Consider the following 17,967-nt stretch of genomic DNA (forward strand, 5'->3'; position numbering starts at 1 on the left):
CAAACCTGTGTCTCACCCGGTGGCAATCCCGGGCTCCACATTGACCTTTTTTTATAGTGGCTTTTTTTCATTTTTCTCAAAGTTTATATTTGGTACACTTAATAACTTTTATTAAATTAAAAATTAATAACTTGGAGCCTTGCATTTCTAACATGTTTATCACGTTCGGTTTCTCATGATAAGCCTATCTACTTCTGCTAATTCTGAGATGGGGAAAATGAACTGTCATGATTCCCGCTTGCACTAAAGGATTGTGACACGGGCTGACTTTGTGATGCCAGAGTCTTCTGTGCCATCACAGCGCAACTGTATGACATCCCAGAGTGATAGAGCAGCACTGGCTCTGTGACATCACAAGGGGGATTTGTGAGATCTCAGGGTGGGCTGTGACATCCCAGGAGGCAGTGTGACATCTCAGGGGCTCTGTGACCTTACTGGGGAGGTCACTTCAAGCCAGCTCCCACTCACAGTTCCTCCCAGAGAAGTCCAAAGCTGCTCGTGCCCGGTGGCATCCCGTGTCCCTCTGGGTCCCCCTGCCCCTGGCGCTGCAGCCTCCCGCTGAGGATGTTTGAGGAGATCAAGCCCAGAGCCTGACACGGGGACAGGGGCTCAGGGCCGTCACAGTTGGAACAGGGAGACAGGGACCCCCTAGCAGCATCCCTGTGCCCCCAGGGCCAGAGCTTGGCCAGGGCTCCTTCACCCTCTTATGAAGGAGGGCTTGAGAGCACTTTAAAAATCCCCAGCAGGGGAGTAGCATAAAACAGCTTTAATATTAAGTGACAGCACCACAGAGTTCCTTGGCAAGAGTCACTCTGCTCCTGACTGGACACTTCAGGCACACCAAGGAAACAAAGCAACAACAAAACCAAACAAAATCCAGGCAATCAAACCAAAAAGGAGTCAAGAACTGTCCCGGTGTCTGTGTGTCTCTGTGTGTTTGTCTGTGTGTGTGTGTGGGTGTGTGTGTGTGTGTGTGTGTGTGTTTGTGTGTGTGTGTGTGTGTGACGAAAGGACAGTGAGGGCAAGGAGAAAAGGAATACAGCCTAAAAGCTAAACAGAGCTGTGGAATAACACTTAACAATATTCAACTTTGCTTATAACTTCTATTAAGCTTCACAAATTAGCAAAAGAACAACTCTTAGCAGCATTTAACTTTGCTTACAGCTTGTGACTTTGTCGCTATAAGACACGTGAAAGCACGACGCGAGCCACCTGCTATTTGCAAGGTAAAGGGAAAAGTTTATTCTCTGACTCCAACTTTTATACTTTCCTAAAGGTGACATTGGATTGGAGAGTGAATGGGCCACCTCTCCAAAGACATTGGACAAACCACTAGAACATCCAGTTTCTCCACCCCCATAAAAGAATGTCAACAATATGTTGTTGACAGAAATTGTGTGGGAAGGTTCTCCAACAGAATGGAAACTCAGAAGGCTTTAGAAAATCTTAAGAATCAGGGCGACATGATTTAACCTTACTTCCAGGCCTGACTGGCTCAGCTATCCAAGGCAATCAAAGCCCTCAGAGAGCAGCATTTCTGCCACATTTCCCTGAGCACAGGCACTCCTGTGTGCACACAGACACAAAGAGTCACTACAAGGCACCTGTGAGAAATTCCCCTGAGCAAAGGGAAATGCTCCCTGTGGAGGCTTTGGCATCTCCCCAGGAAATGAAGGGTTGAGCCTGGAGCAGACAGTGTCTGTGATGAGCTCCAGAGGAGCTGAGCCCAGGGGCTGCTGGCCAAGGCCCTGGCCCAGTGAGCATTTCTCAGCTGGCAGGGCGGCCTGAGAAGGGGAAAGGGGAATGCACCAGACCAGGAACCATGGAACCAAGGGACCATTGTTACACTGTGGGGCCATGTGAGAAGAAGTGACCATTGGGACACTGTGGGGCCTTGTGAGACCAAGGGACCATTGGGACACTGTGGGATCATGTGAGATAAAGATACCATTGGGATACTGTGAGTCCTCATGGATTCATGGACACCACTGTGACATTGCTGGGCCTCATGGAAGCAAGGGGACCCTAGTGACGCCGTGTGCCTCAGTGGAATGTAGGCATCATTGTGACACTGTGAGGCCCCATCCAGCCAAGGCTCCATTGGGACACTGCGAGACCCCATGGAAACAAAGCTCCAGGGTAACACAGAGAGGCTGCCTGTAATCAGTGCTCCATTGTGACACTGTGGAGCCAAAGGAGAGCGTTGTGACACTGCAAAGCCCCATGGTCCATTGGTCCAAAGGTCCATTGTGACATTGCAGGACTCATGGAACAGAGGAGTCACATGACACTGTGGGGCCTGTGGAACCATGGAGAACATTGTGACACTGCAAGGCCTCATGGAATCATTAGGACTGTTATATGTCTGTAGGATAATTCGTGCAAATAAAATTGTTGTCTATTTTATAGTTATGTGCTGTTAAATTATACTCTTATAAGAAGTTTTTAAATCGCACAAGCCAGCAACAGCGATTGCAACACCATGTCAAAGCCACCTGGACAAGAGAGGGAGGACTTTATTTACAAGCGAACGAAAGTGGCCAGCCCGGAGATGGATCATGCATCAAGGTTGTCCGAGAAACACCCGGACGATAAATACACGATAAATATCCGAGACCGAGATAGTCAGAGCCATCAGGGAGGTACATCTCAAATCCGAATTCCGGGACGGCAAACACAGGTGTTCATCACTCTCCGGACATGTATTGTTCAACTTGCCACAGAGAAAAGAACTCCACATGAATACATGCACTCCAAAAAGGAAGAAAAGGGACTCTGGCTCAGGCAAGGAAAATCGTATAAAAATGGGTCAGACAGGACGGTCGGTGTGAAGCATAGAGGACCCTCTGCTGCAGCTGTCAAACCTGTGTCTCACCCGGTGGCAATCCCGGGCTCCACACTGACTTTTTTTTATAGTGGCATGTTTTCATTTTTCTCAAAATTTATATTTGGTACACTTAATAACTTTTTTTAAAATAATAACTAATAACTTGGAGCCTTGCATTTCTAACATGTTTATCACATTCGGTTTCTCATGATAAGCCTATCTACTTCTGCTAATTCTGAGATGGGGAAAATGAACTGTCATGATTCCCGCTTGCACTAGAGGATTGTGACACAGGCTGACTTTGTGATGCCAGAGTCTTCTGTGCCATCACAGCGCAACTGTATGACATCCCAGAGTGCTAGAGCAGCACTGGCTCTGTGACATCACAAGGGGGATTTGTGAGATCCCAGGGTGGGCTGTGACATCCCAGGAGGCAGTGTGACATCTCAGGGGCTCTGTGACCTTACTGGGGAGGTCACTTCAAGCCAGCTCCCACTCACAGTTCCTCCCAGAGAAGTCCAAAGCTGCTCGTGCCCGGTGGCATCCTGTGTCCCTCTGGGTCCCCCTGCCCCTGGCGCTGCAGCCTCCCGCTGAGGATGTTCGAGGAGATCAAGCCCAGAGCCTGACACGGGGACAGGGGCTCAGGGCCGTCACAGTTGGAACAGGGAGACAGGGACCCCCTAGCAGCATCCCTGTGCCCCCAGGGCCAGAGCTTGGCCAGGGCTCCTTCACCCTCTTATGAAGGAGGGCTTGAGAGCACTTTAAAAATCCCCAGCAGGGGAGTAGCATAAAACAGCTTTAATATTAAGTGACAGCGCCACAGAGTTCCTTGGCAAGAGTCACTCTGCTCCTGACTGGACACTTCAGGAACACCAAGGAAACAAAGCAACAACAAAACCAAACAAAATCCAGGCAATCAAACCAAAAAGGAGTCAAGAACTGTCCCGGAGTCTGTGTGTCTCTGTGTGTGTGTGTGTGTTTGTGTGTGTGTGTGTTTGTGTGTGTGTGTGTGTGTGACAAAAGGACAGTGAGGGCAAGGAGAAAAGGAATACAGCCTAAAAGCTAAACAGAGCAGCTGCCTGGGCCAGTGGCTTTCTCCTTTCACTGCTGCACCCAGCCAAATCATTTTCCCTGCCCCTTTGCCAGAGCAATGCTCTGGGCCAGTTCTTCTGTGAAATACCCCAGAAATTGAAGCTCCCTTGATCCAAATCCTATCTCAGGGAACTTGGGCTCATTACAGTTAGAGTACATTTAAGATTCAGATGTTTTGTGTTCATTGTTTTCTCCTCTGTGCCTATATCCAGGGCCGTGCTGAGCATCCCCTCTGAGCAGGGATGGCACAAAGCCTTTTCCACCTCTCTCCCTCATCAGCCTCTGCTCTCCCTGTTTGTAACTGGCACAATGTCTGCCTGAAGCCCCTCTCCATCTCTTCACCATTCCTGGATCTGGGACTGTCAGTTCTGTATTCAGTGGTGACTCCAGCCCTGAACCCCCTCATCCACAGCCTAGGGAACCAGGAGCTCAAGGCTGCAGTGTGGACACTGATGACTGGATGATTTCAGGAACATTAAAGTGCCGGCAAATAAATTCTAATAAACTACAAATCACTTGGAATAAAAGTAATCTTTGATATTTCTTGTTGGTTGCATTGTGGTGGGTTTTTTTTCACTTTGTTTTAGTTTTCACATGTTGTCCACAAAGAAAAGCCATTACTCGTGCCATTTCTCATTTTGTTTCTGTCCACCTTCCCTGTGCCCACAGAATGTGTCAAGGAGGGTCTGTGCTCTTGGTGGCTTTAAAGGAAATAAAGGATCTCCCAGCAAAGTTTTTCTCCAGAGTTACCCCTTTTGTTGCCTTCTCTGGAGCTGCAGCAGCAATGTCTGTGTGCAGAGCTGGGGCAGATCAGTGCTGGCACAGCAGCTGTGCCCAGGAGCAGCAGCACTTGGTGCTGCCAGTGCTGCTCCTGTGCCACTGCCCCACTGCCCTGGTGGCCCTGGTGTTGCTGCAGGGCCTGAGTGCTCTTGGGGCCGGGCACAGTCCTGGGGGTGGCAGTGCCGGGGCTGCAGCAGGGACAGGCCATGGGCACTGCTGGGGCAGTGCTGATGCCTCAAGCCAGGGCCTGGGGGCTCCAGGCTCCTTGCCCAGGCTCTCACAAGAACATGGCCAGGCCAATGCTCTGCACAGCAAACCCCTGTGAGCAGCCCCAGGGTGGCTGTTGGCAGGCTGTGGCCAAACAGCATGGCTGGTGCTCTGCAGGGTCCCTGAGGGAGATGGGAAGGAACAGAAGATCAGGGGCTGATCCATCCCCAGTGCACTGGACAGCCCAGGGCACCATGCCAGAGCATCCTCATGGATCTGTCAACAATAACCACCCTCTGCAGCCCTGGCATCTCCCCCAGCTCACACAGGTGCTTTGTCCTTGCAGGCACAGACACGGCAGGACAGGCTCAGCAGCCCCTGTTTGCATTGCACACAGCAGGTGGAAGCATCCCCACGGTGTCGGTGTAGGGACTTGAACCTGAGGGAGCACAAATGCCATCAGCCCCAGGGGTCAGGAAGGGCTGGGGCATGGCAGGGAAACCACTCAGCTTTGTCATGGCCTCTGCAGTCAGCCAGAAAGTTTGTTCTCATCAGCTGGGAGTTTCCTGTCCCACTGCAGACGCTGCTGCTCAGAGCCAGGGCTGCCTGGCAGCCACCCCCAAACTGCCCTGAGCATTTCCTTGGCTTCACCTTTGCTTTCTTTATTCCTCCTGCTACAAATTTCTTCCTGTTGCCCACTGCTTTTCCCTCTCTTGCAGGCAGCCCATCCCTGTTTGCCCTTTCCACTTTGGCCTCACTCCCAAAATTGGCACCATGGGAATGTCCCCTGGGGAACAGGATCATCCTACAAATGCTTCAGGAATTGTCTGGAGGCTCCTGCATGCCTCATGCTGCTCTCTTGCCAGAGGCACCACAGACCAGGGGGGCACATCTGGGCTGCTGTGTCTGGCTGTGGGGCTCCCGGTTCTGGGCAATCCTGCAACTGCTCCAAGGGTGGTTTCAGAGAATAACACAACCAGCAAGGTTGGAAAAAACCTTGGACATCAAAAGTCCAACCTAGTCCCTGACACCGCCTTGTCTCCTCTGAGCCTCCTCTTCCTCAGGTTAAACAACAAGAGATCCCTCAGCCACTCCTCACATGAATTGTGTTCCACACACCTCAGCAGCCTTGTTACCCTTCTCTGGACATGCTCCACCCCTCCATGTCCTTCCTAAATTGGTGGCCCAGAACTGGACACAGCACTCGAGGTGCTGGCCAACCTGTGCTGAGCACACAGGAAGAATCACTGCCCTGCTCCTCCTGGCCACACCATTTCTGATCCAGCCCAGGAACCATTGGCCTTCTTGACCACCTGGGCACACTGCTGGCTCATGTCCAGCCTGCTGTCCATCAGTCCCCCCAGGTCCCTTTCTGCCTGGCCGCTGTCCAGCCCCTTTGTCCCCAGCCTGTAATGCTGCAGGGGATGTTGTGGTCAAAAAAGCCCACAAAATATTCTTGACTAAAGAAGAGTAAGAACTACTGATAAGATTGGAGGCTCAGTTTGAGGGGAACAAAAACATCAATAAACTCATTGCAGAACACACATCACAACCAAAATGGCTAAATAAATCAGGGACAAAATAAGATTTCTGCCGAAGAAACCAGCTGAACATGTAGATAAGAAACCTGGGATGAGGCATGAAACCAGGAGAGCCTCTTTGGGCCTGAGAAGGGACTTGGACATTGATCTTGAGAGGAGTCAGATGCCTGGGAGACCAGTGACTGGAAGGAAAACAGATCCCAAGATCAGTCACCATTCTGATAAGGATAACAACAGCTGGGAAACACTAAGGGACAGAGAGAGGGGCACCTGCAGGCCCATTATCTCAGAACCCTCAGTGAAATGCTATCAGCTGGGACAATTCACATGTTCCTGAAGACATTCAAGCACTTATTAGGTACCCACAGCAGCCTTGGGGCTCTGTGCCCCATGGCCTCCCTGCTGGGCAGCCTCTGCCAGCTCCTGCAGAGCCCGTGGCACCTGTGGGGTTGCACAGACAGCCCTGCCCGGGCTCTGCCGGCCTCTGGGCCAGCAGAGAGGCAGCCAGGGCTGGCCACGGCCGGGAACAGGCCCTGAGCCCCGCAGGAGGATGGAGCTGGGCCACAGCCAAACTCAGCCCAGGGTAGAGCTGGGCTCAGCAGCCAGGGCTGCCAAGGGCTAGCACAGACAGAGGCTGGCGCTGACAAATATCCTGGGCCCCCTCCCTGCTCTGTCCATGCCCCCAAGGGCACAGAGCAGCCTCCTCTCTTGGGCACTTGCCTGTTTTCAATCCCTTGCATAGGCAAAAGGATGCTCCCTGGATGCCTGGATTATGGACAAATTCAATTGGGGAGGCCAATTACAGATAAATCAACTAACAAGAATTTATTAAGCAAGCAGTATTAAGCAAAAAAGGCAGCTCTGGGTGGCCGGGGAGTCTCCTCTCCACCATGGCACGCACCCTCCCCCTTTGATGTTTTTGTTTTTATAGTCCTTTTTTTCTTTTTCTTTTTTTTTTTTTTTATGGTAGAGATATTTTTTTCTCAATGCACTCTGTGCCAGTGCAATTAGTTGCTAGGAGGTCTTTTTTTTTCTGCCCTTGGTGGTCATAGGAATGAAGGCTCCTCATCTGTGGGAACTCAAAATGTCTCTCAGACATTTTTAGAGGCTCCAGGCCTTTGTCAGAGGCACTCTAGACCCCAGCAGGCAGCTGGAATCAGCTGTGATTTTGAGTTTGAGCCATGGAATGAACTACCAACTTTGAAGGTGGAACAAACAGTCAGAAAGGGTTAGATAGTATAGTAAAAGTAGTTACAAAGTAGAGGGGAAATTTTTTTAGTATTGTACAGAGGGGTTTTAGCACATGTACAGGGGCGGGGTTTTCTATTGTACATGGGGGTCAGAAGTTCTAAGATGGAGGAAAGTGGGCTGATCCCATTCTTCCTCTTTCTTCTTCCTTACCTCCATGTTCTTGGTGATGTTGGCACTCACAGATTGGTTTAGAGTAGAAAAGCACCTGGTAATATAGGAGTAGGTATTGGGGAATAATTGTAAACATGCTATGCGTAATATATCTTATAAAAGATAGCAGCAGCCCTGGGCTGGTAGAGAGAAGAAGACACCGGACAGTCAGGGTGTCAGGAGTGTGTGCATCTCTGCCCGGGCCGCTGATCAAACAGCCGCAGCCCGAGAACATAATCTGTTAGATAACTAGCAATAAATCGTCTTTAGACCGAATAACAAGAGACTGCGGAGTTTTTCTTTGGACGCACGGGTTGGAGGAGAAGCTTTACCACCACACGAGACCCCAAACCAAACCTGGGGTTCTCACATCTGGCGTCCCTTTGCGGGCATCGGCAAGAAGACCGAAAAGAAACATCAAACAACCTCCAACCTGCATCAGCGGAGAAGAAAAAAAAGAGAAGAGCAGAGCACACACACTCGCAGCAAATTCCAAGAAGAGAGGGAGCAGACAGCTCGAGATAAGAACCTGACCTTCACTGAAACAAGTCATCTCGGGGACTTTCCAGGGAGGAGACGACCCAGAAGCGCACCTGGGATCTCTCACCTGTGACCTGCTGGACGGTGATCAGTGCCATCTCCGGACTGACCTCGAGCCGACACAGCTTTTGGTGAGAACGGTCAAAATTAAGAACATGGTGGGGGAATTCTCCCAAGAGGAAAAAGAAATAGTATCTGCCTTCCAGGGCATCATCTCTGCCCATCCGGTGGAGATTGCTCAAAAGGAGATGAAAGATTTATTATTGTGGGTGAGGTGTAACTTCCCACACTCAGATCCAGATTTATCGTTTGAGCCAAATTTTTGGCAGGAAATTAATAAGCAATTATATTATCAGGCTATAAGAAATAATAAGCTTGCCGCAAAACTTTTATCTTCAGCAAGAACAGTTTTAGAGTCACTCTCACAACGCGGCAGCTCAAGCCAGGCAGCTACGGGTCCTGGTGACAAACAGAGTGGGGGACAGTCCAGCCAGCAGCTCAGGACATCCCCTCTCACCACAGACACAGGACAGGCAGGATTGCTTCCTGTGGAACATCAGGGAGATGATACCCCATCGCGTCCCGTGTCCCCGGGTTCTCACTGTTCCTCAGTTTCCCAAGAGTCCCTAAGCTCCTCCGATGCAGAAATTCCCCAGACAGAGGCGGGCGAGCCAGGCACAGCCGCCACCCTCGGTGGGAGGAAGACATTGCCCAAGTCCAAACTCATGGCAGGGGTGGCAGCGGTGGCGGCTCCGGTGGGGGAAGGTGCGAACGTGAGTGCAGAGCAGGGGGAGGAGGGAGAGGAAAGCGCCTCCACATCTGCGCAGGCTGGGAGTTCAAAACAGCCCGCGCAGAAAGCGAGGCCGGGGAGAGCGGCGGGGGCGGGACGGATCGGGGCAAAAGCGGGGAGTGCGAGTGCGGCGGTGGTACGCTTGGAGCGCCCGGTGACACGTTCAATGTCGGGAATCTGTGAGGCGGCAGAAGCGGCCGCCCAAAGGGTGCGGGAATTTGGCTCCCTGACCGCGGCAGCCCGGGCTGCTGAGAAAGCGGCAGAGGGACAGCGGGAGGCGTTCCTCACTGCAGCTCAGGCGGCGGGCACGTGTGTGAAGGTCGAGCAAAACCCGACAGCCACGGGTGGAGGGGATTTCTCACATTTCGAACGCGCGGGACGGGCACACAGGGGGCAGAGCTGGCGCGCGCGGGCTGTGGGTGCTGGCATGGAGCCAGGAGACGGGAAAAGTGAGACGGAGACATCAGGGCTGGAATGGGAACAAGAGGGAGGTTGCGTCAGCCTTGTGGGGGACGGCAGTGGCTCTGATTCGGAGGCGGTGCGGGGCGGAGCGAGGCCAAAGCATAGCCAGGGTCGGAGCAGGAGCGATCACTCCCCTGAGATGATGCAGGCAGGGATGGGGCGTGGCCAGGAGGTAAACATTCCTCAGGGCACCGCTCCATCACAGTTCCCATGGCAACAGACAGCCCAAGCCCACGGCCAATCCCTGTCGGCTTCTGACATGACCAAATTGGAACAGTTATTGCAACAAGAGTCAGTTTCACCAAATGCAAGGATTGCAAACGTGAATCAGTTATTAGGAGAAATGCTCAAAGGTTTATCAGGAATTATTGCGGGATTTGCAAATGTAAATCAATTGTCAGAAGAAATGCTCAGATGTTTATCGGAAGTGCAGATTGAAGAGCAGAGTGCGGTTCCCACCTCAGCTGGTCAGGCGGCAGCGCCATCTAGCGGCGGAACCACAACATTGCAACAGGCTTCGCAGAACTTGTCCGGTCACGGCACTGCGCCACCCAGTGGTGGGACTGTGACATTGCAGGACTTTTTTCCAGTTTCTTATAAGAAAAACTCCAGGGTGAAAAAGGTCACATCTGCACGGCAGCAGGAACCTCCACTGACACCGGAACAGTGCGGGACTCAGGACACTTCTGCTGAGGCGCAGCAACGGGATGAAACGATACGCATCACCGCTTTGAAAGGTGTCCCAGCTTGGACAATTCCAAAATCAAGGTCTGCCAAACTTTCGGGGCAGGGAGAGTCAATTTTAATATCAAAGGGGGTTGTTGAATTTCTTTTACGATATTTAAGCACAGCCTTGGAGTCACAGCCAGAACTGTTGGTTCATCTTCCAAAAATTTTCCAAATAATGCAAGGCAGTCGTGTGTTCTCCTCCACAGCAGATGCTTCACTTTTCTCCAGAGACTTCCAGCCTTCATCTTCGCAGATGCTGCAGACGCCGTTGGTATCGGTGAGTGCTGCTGCACCAGAGCTGCAGCCACAACAGATGACTCCACTCTACAGGCAAGTACCCACTGAATTTACAGCTTTGCAGAGCGCAAAAGTGGACTGGCAGGACATTCGAGCAGAGTTGGAGAAAGAGAAAGGTTTATTGCAGGGCTCAGGAAATATAATGATGCCGGTGAACTAGGACGCTCAGGGCCAAAACCCGAGATGGGAACGCCTGGATCGTGGAGCAATCAAAGATTTAGCTAAGGCCATTAGGGACAATGGGTTGTCATCACCATATTTCAAGCAGATGTTAAAAAGTATTTTTGGCATGTATGATTTAACACCATACGATCCTAAATATCTTGCAACATCAGTTCTTACAGACACCCAAGCTCTTGTGTGGCAGAAGGCGTGGAGGAGATCCCTGGAGGAGCTGAGAGCCAGATACCAGGGCGGGCCGAATGCAAACCTCACCATGGCGCAGCTTGCTGGTGATCCTCCTGAGGATGATCCAACTCAACAGGCGGTGAGGCTCCTGTGTCACGTGCTCAACGACATCAAAGAGGCAGCATGGAGGGCAATTCTTCAGATTGCTCCAGCGGGGGTCCAGGACACCATCTACACTGAGATCAAACAGGGTCCTTTGGAGCCGTTTTCTTCATTTGTGGATCGTCTTTCTCAGGCAGTGGAGCGGCAGGTGAGCGAGGAGGGAGCGAAACCACATCTGACCAAAAGCCTCGTGTTCTCCAATGCCAATCCGGAGTGCAGACGGATCATCAGCATGATGCCGTACCAGGCCACCTTGGCAGACATGGTCGAGGCGTGCAGCAAGGTGGGGACACCACAACATGTTGCTTCCATCATGGAGGAACACTTGGGGGATCAAATTGAAAAACGTGTTAGGGAAGCTCTTGCAAATTATACAAAGGGCAACTCCAATGCAGAGAGACAGTGCTTTGGGTGTGGGGCATAAGGACATATTAAAAGGAACTGCCCACAACTTGCAAAGCCCAACAAACCACCAGACCTTTGCCCTCGATGCAGGAGAGGGAAACATCTCACAAGTGAGTGTCACTCACAAACAGATGTGGATGGGAAACTTCTTCCGATTCCGGGAAACAGGAAAAAGAGCGCGAATCAACGCCAGCGCGCTCAGGCAAAAATCCTGGCGGTGACACAGAACCAGCAGGAACAATCCTCGGGGAGCAACAAACAGAACCCCTCAGCAGAGCAATCTCCAAAATCCCCAGCGACCCAGACTTGGTACCACCCGGATTCCAATGCATCTTGGCAACCTCCAAGTTGACGTGTCTTTTGGACAATAGCCATGCAGTGATACCTACAGGTGTCACAGGGACTTCTTTGAAAAGGCAGGAATTTTTAATAATGGCCAGGGACAGGAGCAGTATCCTTGGACTTGTTGTTTATCCATCTTTGATTTCAGCAAACCGTAATGAGGAGTTGATGGTCACGGCAAAAGCCTTGCGACCACCTCTGACAATTCCACAAAACACACCGATTGCTCGAGCCATGGCTTTGCCATCTCATCCAGAAAGGCAAGCCATGCCGGTGTTTTACAAACGGGACTCTTTTCCTGGTGATCAAGCAGAGGTGCATGCATCTTGGGTGAAACATTTGAGCCGGGATCAGCCCATTGTTACTTGTCAGTTGACTTGTAACGAGAAGACAATTGCTATTACAGGGATGCTTGACACAGGAGCGGATGTTACAGTTATTTCATACATTTTTTGGCCTTGGGAATGGGACTTGGTTGCACCTTTGGGTTCTCTCACAGGCATAGGGGGGAGTTCCCTGTGCATGCAGAGTGAGAACACAATTGTTGTCACAGGCCCAGGAAAAAAGACAGCAGTTATCCGTCCTTTCATCATGCAAAAGCCCATCACAGTGTGGGGAAGGGACCTTTTGGCACAATGGGGACTGAAATTAGAATTGGATTTTTAACAGGGGTCACTGTGGCACTCGCCACTCTGAAATTGACCTGGAAAACAAATGATCCTGTTTGGGTGGATCAGTGGCCCCTGGAGCGGAAAAAATTGAGTGCATTGAAAAAGTTGGTCCAGGAACAGCTGCAGAAGGGACACATCAAACCAACAGACAGCCCATGGAACTCCCCAGTGTTCGTCATTCACAAGAAAACTTCAGGATCTTGGAGACTGCTTTATGATCTCAGGAAAATCAACGAGGTCATCAGGACATGGGGCCACTGCAGCTTGGGCTTCCATCTCTCTCGATAATCCAGAGGGACTGGTCGCTTGTGATCATTGATCTCAAGGACTGTTTTTTCAGCATTCCACTTCATCCAGATGATGCTTCACGCTTTGCATTTTCTGTCCCAAGCATCAACAGAGAAGAACCTCTGCAAAGACACCACTGGATGGTTCTTCCTCAGGGGCTCAAAAATTCTCCAAGCATTTGCCAATGGTACGTGGCCCAAGCTTTGCATCCAGCACGAGAAAAACATCCAAAAACAAAAATTATCCATTATATGGATGATTTTCTCATTGCAGCACCAACAAAACAGGAGGTGCAAGAGGTTCATGACTGTGTGATTGTGCAGGTGCAAAAATCAGGACTGGAAATTAGTACACCAAAAATACAGGAAATTGCACCTTGGAAATACCTGGGATGGAAGATCACAAAACAAACAATAAGGCCACAGAAACTGAAAGTCAACACAAAGGTCATCAATCTCCAGGACTTGCAACAGCTTTTGGGGGAGATAACTGGATGAGACCGATCCTGGGAATCACCAATGATGACATCTCGTCGTTGCTCGACCTTTTGAGAGGGGACAACAATATCAAATCTCCCAGAACTCTGACGCCTGAAGCAAAAAGAGACCTTGAAAAGATCACAGACATGATTCAGCAGAGACAAGCACATCACTTTGTAGAATCATTGCCTTTTCATTTAGCAGTGTTGGGGGAAAGGGCACAGTTATATGGGTTGATTTTTCAATGGGATTTGTCTCAAATGGACCCTCTTTTGTTGATAGAGTGGGTTTTCTTAGCTTACAGGCCCTCAAAAACAATTCTCACAGATCTAGAAATGGTAGCACAGATTATTATCAAGGTGAGAAACAGGTTGCTGACAATGTCAGGCAGAGATTTCTCAGTTATTCATGTTCCTTTGAAAAAAGTGTATTTTGAATGGGCGATGCAGAAATCACAGGATTTTACAATTGCTTTGTTGGGTTATCCAGGAATTTGTACAGTTCATTTTCCAGCTCACAGGATGCTGAATGCGAAAGTAAGTTTCAGGGAAAAGCCAAAAATAAGCCAGGAACCAGTGGATGGGGTGACAGTATTCACTGATGGTTCGGGAAAAACTCACAAATCAGTAGTTACATGGCAAAATTCAAAAACAGGGGAGTGGAAATCAGACATAAAAATGGTACAGGGTTCACCACAAATTGTGGAATTGGCAGCAGTGGCCAGGGTTTTTCAATTGTTTCAGGAACCTCTCAATCTGGTCACAGATTCAGCATATGTTGCAAATGTGGTCAAACGGTTAGAGGGATCACTTTTGAAACACACTGACAATGAAATTTTATATTCATATTTGTCATGCATGAGGACAATTCTGGAAAATAGAGAACATGAATATTTTGTTACACATATCAGGGCACACTCATCACTCCCACGGTTCTTAGCAGAGGGAAATGCTCAAGCAGACAGACTTACAATGACCATATCTCAGACATTGCCGGATATTTTTGAGCAGGCAAAATTGAGCTATGCTTTTTTCCATCAGAATGCACAGGCATTGATGGAATCCTTTTGCCTCTCCAAAAGTCAGGCGAGGGAGATCATCAGTGCTTGTCCAGACTGTCAGCTTGTGCAGCCTCCTGCGTCTACAGGAGCTGTCAATCCAAGGGGATTGCAGAGTCTTCAGCTCTGGCAAGCTTATGTCACAAAATACCCATCTTTTGGGAGGCTCAAAAATATCCGTGTCTCAGCTGACACATTTTCAGGGGCGATTTTTGCATCATTACATACAGGGGAAACCGCAGAACATGCCTGCAGACACTTTTTACAAGCATTTGCATCACTCGGGATGCCACAAGAAATAAAAACAGATAATGGTCCAACTTATACAGGCAAGGTGCTTGACAAATTTCTGAAAAAATGGGGAGTGAAGCACATTTTTGGTATTCCTTATTCTCCCTCAGGTCAAGCAATCATTGAAAGAACACATCACACCCTGAAATTCCTTTTGGATAAACAGAAAAGGGGAGAGGCAGGCTCAACACCTTATATGCAGCTGAACAAAGCTCTGTATGTGTTGAATTTTTTAAATGGTTCTTTCTCAGAGCCCACACCACCAATTGTTAGGCATTTTACAAACAGTGCACAAGCAAAGTAAAGGGAAAATCCTTTGGTTTTGATCAGAAATCCAGAATCAGGACAAATTTAAGGTCCATTTACATTAATAACTTGGTCCAAGGGTTTCGCTTGTGTTTCCACAGAGCGAGGACCGAAGTGGGTGTCGGCGAGGCATGTGAAACCTTTTCGGGTGCAGACACAGGTGGACACAGACCCGAGGAGCAAAGAAGAGAGCATGCAGACGGAGGCAGACAAGGACGCTGCAGACGTCTCGTCGGACAACGATTGATTATTCAGAGACTTGGGGTTTTTTCAGGGAAATTAAGTGTCATTTGAACATTGCTGCATTGAGGGGTTTTTCACAGAGGTTGGGGACATGGACATGGAGTTTAGACAGGCAGTGTTCATGTGTCTCATTCTCTTGTCTGTTGCTTTGGACAATGAGACAGACTTTCCCATGAAACAACTGAGGGAAAATGTGTGGGAAACTTTGGCAAAGGCAGCGGGTCTGGACAGTATTTGTCTGACTCATTCAAAGCCAGGGAAACCATTTTCAACATGTTTGGTAGGTGTGCCAGTGAAGGAGTGGCCAATTCCAAAAAATATCCCTCCAAAGGTTTTGAAAACCTTTTCGGATCCTGTGGAAGGGTGGCATGTTTGGACACAATACCTTCCTGTGGCTCACCTGGAACCCCCAGAGTTAGACATTTTTGGGTCAACAAAAATGAAATACTGTATCAAATTTAATCCAGTGGGAGTGGCAAAGACAGATAATCATACAATAGATGTCACTTCGAATCAGTCTTTTTATAAAAATGCATCATCCTGGTGCAATTACACCAAGGTGACAAGCAAAGCATCCCTTCAACACCCAGTCACTTTACCAAAGGGAGTGTTTTTGATTTGCGGGGACAGAGTTTGGCCTGCTATCCCTGCAAAAATCAAGGGTGGTCCATGCAGCATTGGGGAGCTCTCATTGATAACGCCTGATTTGAAAACTTTAAAGGAACAGACACGCAGGGGAAAAAAGATCCCTTGATCAATATAGTCCGAATTGTGATGATGATGTTTATACCTGGGACAAGGCTCAGAGAATTGCAGTTGCAATTTTCTCACCCCAAACATCATCGGGGGTGGCCTTGACACAGTTGAACCACATAGCTTGCTGGTTGAGCAAACACAGTCATGCCATTTCGTCTGCACTGAGTGACATGTTAACAGATATCAGCAGTGCAAGACAGGCAGTGCTTCAAAACAGGACAGCAATTGATTATTTGCTGCTGTCACATGGGCACGGATGTGAAGAATTTGAGGGGATGTGCTGCATGAATTTGTCCGATCATTCAAAATCCATTCATGAAAATATAAAACAAATAGAAAGTAGTATCACCAAGTTGAAAAAAGTAACAGGGTCCGGGTGGGATGATTTCTTTAACCTTTTTGATCTCTCACCAGTGTGGAAAGAAATTTTGAAAATAATATCTTACATTCTTATAGGGCTTGTAGTTCTTCTGCTTATTATGCCATGCATTTTCATGTGTATTCGAAGGGCCTTGAACAAAGTGGCAAAGCAGGTGTTTTTGGTTCAAACAGGGAGGGGAGATGTGGGAACTCAAAACGTCTCTCAGACATTTTTAGAGGTTCCAGGCCGTGGTCAGACGCAGTCTGGACCCGGCAGGCAGCTGGATTTAGCTGTGATTTCGAGTTTGAACCATGGAATGAATTACCAACTTTGAAGGTGGAACAAGCAGTCACAAAATGCTAGATAGTATAGTAAATGCAGTCACAAAGTAGAGGGAAAAATTTTTTGGTAGTGTACAGGGGTGTTTTAGTGCATGTACAGGGGGGTTTTTACTTTGTACATGGGGGGTCAGAAGTTCTAAGATGGAGGAAAGTGGGCTGAACCCATCCTTCTTCTTTCTTCTTCCTTACCTCCATGTTCTTGGTGATGTTGGCACTCACAGATTGGTTTAGAATAGAAAAACACTTGGTAACGTAGGTAATAGGTATTGGGGAATAATTGTAAACATGTTATATGTAATATATCTTATAAAAGATAGCAGCAGCCCTGGGCGGGGAGAGAGAAGAAGAAGACACCAGACAGTCAGGGTGTCAGGAGTGTGTGCCTCTCTGCCTGGGCCGCTGACCAAAGGGCCGCAGCCCGAGAACCTAATCTGTTAGATAACTAGCAATAAATCGTCTTGAGACCGAGCAAGAAGAGGGTGCGGAGTTTTTCTTTGGGAACACGGGTTGGAGGAGAAGCTTTACCACCACACGAGACCCCAAACCAAACCCGGGGTTCTCACACATGGGTCCCACTGAGGGACAGGACTGAGAAAGTGTCCCCAGGTTCCAGTCAGAGCACAACACTGGAGGCACTGATGACAGCTGGAGACAAGCAAGGGAAAGGTGTCTCTGGTGCTGAGCAAACCTGGATGTGTTTCAGGGATGCAAAGGGCCCAGGCCTGAGCCCCAGCCCCTGGCAAGGCAGATCCTGTCCCTCCCTCATTGCTCAGGGCTCTTCCCGGGATGGGCACTGGCATGTGGGGATGTGCAGTGCCAAGGGCAGGACCATGGGGCGGCCCCTGCCAGGCTGCTGAGCAGGAACAAGGAGGCGATGAGGCCCCAGGGCTGCAAGGGTCACTTGTCCCCTGGTGGCCTCAGGCCCAGGGCCAGCAGCCATGGCCAAAGGGCTGCACAGGTTGGCTCTGTCAGGGCCTTGCAGCTGCTGCACATCCCTGAGCCCTCTGCAGCCCAGGCTGTCCCACGGTGTCCCTGCCCTGCGCCTCTGTCCCTGCAGGCTGTCGTCACCCCCGGCTGCCCCACCTCGCTGGCCCTTCCTTTGCTGGCAGCTCTGCCTCCTGCTGCCCCTGCCTGGCCACACAAAGCCTTGGGCTGCTCCAGGCTCCTGCTGGGGACGTGCTGCACCACAGCCCTGCCCTGGGAGGGAAATTCCTTTCTCCTCCTGTGTCCAGTCTGGATTTCCCCAGCTGC

This window comes from Lonchura striata, chromosome 37 (assembly GCF_050655825.1).
Source record: "Lonchura striata isolate lonStrDom1 chromosome 37, ASM5065582v1, whole genome shotgun sequence".
NCBI classification, from domain to species: Eukaryota; Metazoa; Chordata; class Aves; order Passeriformes; family Estrildidae; genus Lonchura; species Lonchura striata.